Source organism: Pinus tabuliformis, chromosome 1_1 (genome assembly GCF_031772625.1).
Source record: "Pinus tabuliformis cultivar Carrire ecotype Pingquan chromosome 1_1, CPIR1, whole genome shotgun sequence".
In the NCBI taxonomy this organism is placed as follows: domain Eukaryota; kingdom Viridiplantae; phylum Streptophyta; class Pinopsida; order Pinales; family Pinaceae; genus Pinus; species Pinus tabuliformis.
Window position 1 is genome coordinate 905,768,298 of NC_142297.1, and position 8,309 is coordinate 905,776,606.

Genomic DNA, 8,309 nt, shown 5'->3' on the forward strand with positions numbered 1-8,309 from the left:
TGCAAGATCTGATCAGTTGCTCATCACCAATTAAAATCAAATCATCCACATATAAGACAAAAATCAACAATTTATATTCTACCCAAAGATGATAGAGGTTTGCATCTGCTTCAATTTTGGTGAAGCCCAAACCAGTGAGATAGCTATCAATCCCAGTGTATCAAGCATGAGGCGCTTTCTTAAGACAGAACATTTCTTGCTTGAGTTTGCACACATGAGACTCCCAATCAAAAGTATCGAAGCCTTCTAGTTGCTCTATATACACCTCCTCCTCCACTGAGGAATGTTGTTTTCACATCCATCTGGTGGATCTTCCACCCCATCTGTGCAACCAGGGCAAGGATTGATCTGATGGATGTGTACCTTGATACATGAACAAAGGTCTCTTCATAGTCAATCCCCTCAACTTGAGAGTACCCCTTGGCCACAAATTTGACCTTGTAATTTTTTGTTCTTTCGTCTATTGCATGCTTCACCTTGAAGATCCATTTCAAACCCACAACTAATTTTTCTGTTGGTCTTGGGACCACTTCCCAAATACTCTTCTTTACAATGGATTCATATTCCTCCACCATCACATCAACCCATACAGGTTTCTCTACTGCTTCCTCGAAAGAGGAAGGCTCAGTCTCTACAAGCTCTGTCATTAGATCCATGTAGCTAGTGTACCAATTTGGTGACCTTCTCTTCCTGCATTGATTTGAAGGAGAAACCAAATTCTCCCTCACATTCTGCACAAGTTTCTCAGCTTCCCTAGTCATTTTCCCGCCTTCTCTGGATGGTTTTTCTTAAGTGCCTGTCTCCACTCTTCGCTCCTCAACTTGTGGCTTCTCCACAACTTCTTGAGGTTCCTCCTTTTGAGCTAACACTCCTCTTCTAGTGGGATCTAAAGCCCCATCTCAAGATAGCATCACATGGCTTTTTCTTCATCAAATTTTACATCCCTTTTGATCCAGGTCCAGGTGTGAAGAAGGACCCTTCCAAGACCTTTTACTTTCGTGATGTGTTAAATTGCATTTTAAGAGAACATTAATGAATACATCTACATGCTATAAATAAGAGGAACATAACGATCATCAACACATGAAAACATAAGCGTTGATAACGGAGTTCATCCAAGAGGGACTACGTCTCCGAGCCCTGGTGTCAAGATGGTGTAGGCCGCTGCATTAAGTGCTGTCAATAGTGGTGATGTACACAGAGATGATGTCTCGATCATACAAGGAAAAATTCCCTCACACAAGAGTGGCTCTAAGAGATGTTCCACAACTGGAACTCTCAATCGAAAGACTCCTATCAGTATGACACAAAAACATGCATGGTGAGCATCCCGCCAACATGGCACAAAAGGGATCTCAATGCAAAAAACATGCATGACGACAACAAGAGTATCCCAGCAACATACAACAAGGGATCTCAAAGCATAACATGAAGAGTTATTACAACAAGTACATCACATAAAAGATTCCGCATCAAATCAAGAAGGGAATCATGACAACATGTAATAAACAAGATCGTGCATCAACATCAATCAAGGATCTATGCAACATAATGCAGAAAGAAGAAGTACATGAACACATCATATACCTCACCACCAAGGGCCATCTGAAGAAGTGGATGTCACACTGCTGAAGTTTCTTGGACCATCGATTTCAAGGCATCAATTGTATGAAGATGGTTGCTCGCACGAGAATGTGGACATCTGCACTGGCACTTAGAAAAGTGACTAGAAGAAGAAATGAGAGAATAATAAATCTGAATACACCATCAGATTTTTGGCATTGAGTAGTGCTGAATCGACTGTCCAAGATCCAAATTCTGAGAAGTTGAGAATTCTGGGCTCAAGGAATCTTTTAGATTCCCCCGGGATTCCTCAAAGATTCTGCTCCATGGATGGATTGGAAATCTGCAACTCAGATGGTGAATCTGATCTCATCATTGTGATCCCTGTGGAAAACCATGAAAAACAAGTAGAAACTTGACTATATTCTGAAATGTCAAAATTTTACCTCCTTGGGAAAGTTTCATGGCTCATGGTTCTGCTCCCTGTTTTTGCTGAAATCATGGTTCCACGTGCATTCTAGAAATGGCTGAAAAATGTAGACCTCTGATGAAGAAACGAACAACACAATTGCATTCGTGGTGATGAGAGGTGTAAAAACCATATAAAATTTGTCAAATTCTGACAAAGTGAGAATTTTGCCCTCCTGCAAAATTCATGTCTCCTGCATTAAAATATTAATTAATTCACTGCCTAAAAATTTGTGTGCGCATTCTGCCTCGAAATCCATGCCTACAGTCTCTCTCCTCCTGCTCTGGTGGAAAAATGACTGTTTAAATAACTTTACTGGGCAGATTAACCAAGGAGTCGGTTGGTGTAATGGCAAGTAAGGCATACGGTTGAGGAGAGATCGGGGGATCAAATCCCGCCCCTCCATATATAATACACCACAGTTTCTTTTGAACCGAAATAATGTATTAATGGGGTCGGGTCCGCATTGGGCGGCCTGCCCCTTAAACCCCACTCTAACACTTTATCGCTTTAACTGTTGTCGGCGGATTATATATATCGACATTTCCGAAATCAGCGATCAATGCGGTCATCAGTATATATATATCGGCGTGATTCACGGAGTATCACCGATATATATATCAACGATCGGCTTGATCGGCGCCGATTATATCGACGCGATAAAAGGTGTTGAGGCGATATATGATATCGGCGATCGGCGCTTGTGTCGACACACATGTCAGCGCGATATATGGTGGTTCTGCTGATATATATATCGATGATATATATTATGGTTGGGTCGTTGCGGTTTGGGCCGGGTGCACGGCTGATGGCCCGCGCCCACCCCATAAATACAATGTAATATATATATTTATGCGATGGTTGTTGAGAAGGGTTCGGCCAGGGTTATGACCACTGACCCGAAACAATATATGTGGTTTTTTGTTGCGATTTGGCCAGCGAGGAGTTATGGCCCGTCGGTCTTAAAAATACAAATGTTGTTTAATATGCGATGGGTGTTTAAAGGGGTTATGGAACCAATGAAAGAATGCCAAGTGTTAATGGCTGATGGGCTACCATGTGGGTCCCACCTGCATACTGGGATGCCATGTGGCACACTGTGGGCCCCCACTTTTCCCCTATCATGTCAAACTTTAAAGAGCTCTATCTTTTGCATACGAGCTCAGTTTGATGAACCGTTCACACCTCCATGATCAAGACGATGAGATCTATGATCTGGTCCTAGGTTGAGCATAATCCAAACACGTTTATTTTTTAGCCCTCTTTGTCTCGTGTCTCTCTCTGGAGCCACCTGGATCAATCCTCCCCACTGAGGAGCTTTTGGTCCTCCAAAATCATAAAAAAATAATCTGCACTTTCTCCATACCCTGTCTACATCACAAGCATCCTGAAAAGGTCTCGCTTCCCTCTCCTTCACCTTTGTTCTTTGGAGCCTTAAGCGGCGAGCCGACACCTGCTACTTCTGCAACCTGCAGTACATTGTTTTGCAAATTACAGGCTGGAATGACATGACCAACCAAAGACCCAAACGTCCCACACTTGCCACGAGTTTATAACACATACTCGGTGGTCAAGTTTACAACAAGATGGATGCAATACCCCAGCTATGACAACAAGGCCAACCTATCATGGTTGCTTCAAAAAGTGATGGAAAACACATCATCACTGCAACACATGATTTACATACATAAGGCCAAACACGATTGTTTTGACAAGTGATGGAAACATAACATCACTTTCAAAGTTTTAACATGCAACTCAAAATATGACTCAAAACATGACCGGACATCATTGTTGCTAATCAAGTGATGGAAACACATCATCACTTTTACACTTTAAAATGCAACAAATGATTTACAAAATAATGACCATGAAATGATAACATGTCAAAAAAACCATTTTTCACTTATCAATGTGAATGGGTCACCTCCTTGAGGTGGTTTTTCTTGTCGAATGACTACTCTTCCTGGTTCACTCATCGACGCTTTGTCTTTAAGGCGTTGCTCTGGATGGAGCTTCCAGCAAGTGGCTCTTTGATGGCCATTTCTGTCGCAATGACTGAAGTAGGCTTTCTTCCTCCATATCTGCTTAACATGTTTCGTTTCATGATGTTGAGAGGGTCTTTCATGCCTCATAAGTGCTGCTATTCTTTTCCAACACTTGGAAAGGGTATGGTTAGGAAAACCAAAAAAGGTACATATTTTTCAATGCCTTGTTCTTTGTCCATTACTAAAAACATGATCATAATCAAAATGAACATTAGAAGATCGAGAATGGTTATACCTTCCCTTGTTTTCTCTGATGTCAGTATGGCGATGAGAGCTTGCCTCAGCTCTCTCCCTACAATGGAAACTGCCATGGGATGATGGGGATGTTTTCCCATCATTCTCTTTCCTCGACGATGTCTCAGACAAATCTAACACCTTCGAGCACTCTCCTTTAGTGTATCTCGAGCCTACAAATGGATGTTCATGCACAACCTCCAAAGGTGGAGTTATGCCTTGGTTATTAGCACCAAGTTCTTCTTTCTCCTCGTGGCGAGCTCCAGTATTGCAGCAATAATGCTGCAACTCCTGGGACTCCCTTCTTTACTTTTATCAACCCGGTAGTTCATAACAAACTTGGAAGTGATGGTGCTGTATGCACAAGTACTAGCTCTTGCCGCAGATGTCACTTGGTCAGCTGGCACAAGTCCACTAGGAGCTTAAGCCAACTTCTATGAGCTCTGAGAAGAAGCTTTTTAACTGATGGATGAAAGCTAACTCAAAGAAGGTTGATCTACTTGCAGAAAGAAACTGGAAAGCTGAAAGGAAACGTAAACCCTAGCAAACCCTAATTTTACCAGCTATCCTTACTGATGCAAGAAAGAGGGTGCAAGCTACTGAAAGAGATGCCAGTGACTTCTAGGAAGGTAAATACATGCATCGAAGCTACTTCTATAGTAACATCTGAAAAAAGAAAAAAAAACATCTTTTTGTATTTTTGAATAAGTTGCCAGAGTTATCATGCATGCGATTTGACTGTTTCTGACTGTGCAGAGTTGGATTGGCGAGAGGAAATGCTTGGTGGAGGTCAGGAAGGTTCAAAGAGGGCCTAAGGGGTCCCTAACACCCTTCCAGAGAGTCTCACAGAGTTTGGCTATCAAGAAACCTCATTTGTGAGCCTCTGCAGGAAGTCAGCAGGGGTTCTACAGGATGTCTGTGATTTTCTACAGGATGTTTAGAAATGAGATTTTGGAGGATGGATGGAGAGAGAAAGGTGAAGGAGTGAGTATGGAGGTAGGATAAGGGTTGGAGGTGGTCCAAGACTTGGTGGATGGAGTTGAGGAAAGATGTAGATGGCTGGATTTGTTCAAGGAGGACTGAAGAAATGTTGCACAAAAATTAGGGTTATGGGAGAAAATGGAAAATGTGAGGCAAGAATCTGAGTTGAGGGATGGAGCAGATGGGTTTGATGGAGTATGGACAGATAGAGAAGTGGTACAGGTGCTCTGCAAGTTGTTTTTCCAACTGAACCAACGAAGACTTGTAAAATCAAAGACATAGTTACATTGACCTAATCTGATCTCGCTGACAATAAAGAGAATGAACAGAAGTTTTAACTACAATGAAACCATGTATACTAACTATACAACTAAGAAATCAAGAATCTGAACATGTAACCAACTTCTGCAAATGAAAATCAAACACTAGTGATTGCATGGCAAAGCAAAGTCAGTGCTTTTGTGAGCAGCAAGGTCACCTTGATCCCAGCTCCTGATCCCACTGAGGGAGAGGTGAAATCAGAGGTGTTTGATGGCCCTTTTCTAAAGCTTTCCATGTTAACAACCTATCAACTCAATCTGAACATCAAAAGTCTTTCTAATCATCAACAGTGACCTAGTTAATCAGCAAGATTTAATCTACTTAACAGAAATGTTTTTGCAAATACATAAAGAACGAATAACAATACATAAAGGAGGCCTTAGCACTCGGGTTGGGTCCAACCCCAAGAGCTACAGGCTCCTATAAAGGACTCAGATCTTATGCAAAGTAAAGCTGCTTCTCATTACTCAAAAATAATCATCACAAGAAAGTTATACAGCAGTAGCTACAAGAAAACAAGCTGAGAAAAGGACAGCACTATAGTGCAAATACCAACAGTTCCAAAAGTAAACTACGAAGGCTGAGGTCTTCCTATTTGTACACTACGAGGGGCCTAGCAGCCCTCCTCAATTCAAGGGACTCGGTTGTTCCAACTACTAGTAAATAGTCACTCTTCCCAAAGTTGCTCGGCTGCCTTTAGAATTCGTTTTGGTGGCCTGTTGAGCTCGGAGTTGAGGGTGGAGATTTCGAAGAAGGGTCATTAAATGCAAGAGGCAACCCCCCTACGAATCCTCACCTCAAGCTTGGCTGTCACCTGTCCCATAATTGCTTGGTTTTGCTCCAAAATTTGTCCAAAAAACCTGAAATAACCATGTATTAGCCTCCTTGGTAGAGTGACCACCCTTATTCGTTCAAATAACATAAACATACTAAAAAAACATGCATAATCTATGAAAAATGGAGGATTGAACAAGGACAATTAGGCAAAATGAGCCCAATAAGTTACCCAATTCGGGGCTCATCATCACCCCCCTGCTAAATGGGTTGCTCATCCTTTGAGCAACTAGTCCAACTCATCATCCTTTATGGCTTTGATCGCCTCCCTCACGTCCCAGGCCTCTGCAGTGATATCCTCTTCCCAGTCGTGGAATCCTGCCTTCCTTTACACTTCCTCCCATTATCTACCTTCCTCCTCTTCCTTCACTCCTAGCAATCCCAAAAGCAAAGGAGGACTGAATTTCAGGCCAATCCAATTGGCCTACAGATTCTGCATCAACTGTTTATAGAGAGGTACCCTTGCCAAGGTTTCCCTCATCCTGGTGGGAGAGTGGTATTCCTATATCTTCAAGCTGCGAGGAAGTATGTTCCACTACCTTGTGCAGGCATGCAGGCAGTTTTCTCCCAATAGTCTCTCCATGTCCTCAAAGTGGGCAATAGCTTGAGCCTGTTGCTCAATGTATTCCGGTAGATCTTAAGGACTGTTGGCCAAGTGCTGGTGGGCGCTTATCACTGCCGAGGGGTCATCCGGCTCTGCTCTGATCATCAGTAGCTCACTGAGTTCTCTGCCTATGATGCTGCGGACCTCTGCTGCTCTCTGCTCCTCATGATTCATCCAGGAGGCCATGGCCATAAGTTGGACATCTCCTATCACAGTGTTGGGATCCCATGCATTCATGTCCGGAAGGGCGAAGTTGTGCAAGTAGAACTCTGATAATTTGGCCCTATCCTTTGATGAACTACTGCCACATAGAGCTACAAACTGATGATAATTTTGGAATGGGGTGATGCCCCTTTGGGCCAAGGTATTGATCTGAAACTGTAACCACTAATCCTTGAGGTATAGGGCATAGGATTTGGCAGGCTGCCTACACTGCAGAGCTTCCATTGCCCAGCTAGCCATGCAGGCCAGTTGGGCCTCCTTTTCTTGTACCTGTTGTTTCAGAGACTGTATCTCCAGGCCTGCTTGCAATTCTTTTTCCTGTAGCTGTCGATTCAGTGTCTCAATTTCAGCCTGCATCCCTTCCCCTCTCTGCTGCTCATCAGTGGTATCTTTGGCTGTTGTGGGCTCCTCCTGTTGCTGTTGTTCTTCCAAGATGTGGGGCCTGTCTTCCTTCCTCTGTCCCTGTAACTGTAGCTGCTGTCTAAGCAACTCATTTTCTTCCTGTAGCTTGACCCGCTGGCTGCTCTCCACATGTCGTACCATAGCCAATTCCCTTCTTGCCTCTTTGAGTTGTTCCTCCAGAGGACCTATATCTTCCACACCCTTGGACTTAGCGATTTTCATCTAAGTGTGGGTCCTCACTCCCTCTTCTTCTAGTGCAAGGAAAAGTGGCACTGTGAATTTATGATGAATGATCTTTCCGCCCTCTAAGAAGTTATAGTAGGAGCCCAAGCTAGGCTAGGGCTAGGTTCCACAATGTTCTCCACCTTTTCTTCCTCCTGTGGTGATTTAGCTCCTTCACCTTCCATTTCTTCGGTCTCCTTCAGCCTAGCCAATGTTTCCTATAGAATAGTCTCGGCATCCTGTAGAGAGGCCTTTGTGTCCAACATTTTCATTCTTTCTTTCGAGGTGGATGTCTTCGGGCTTCCCCGTTCATAAGTGATGGATGCCTTGGAGGGAGACCTCTCCTTTTGTGTGGCATGGGTGTCTACAATTGTGATTGGTTCTTTTGACGGTGGTTGGGGTCTGCCAG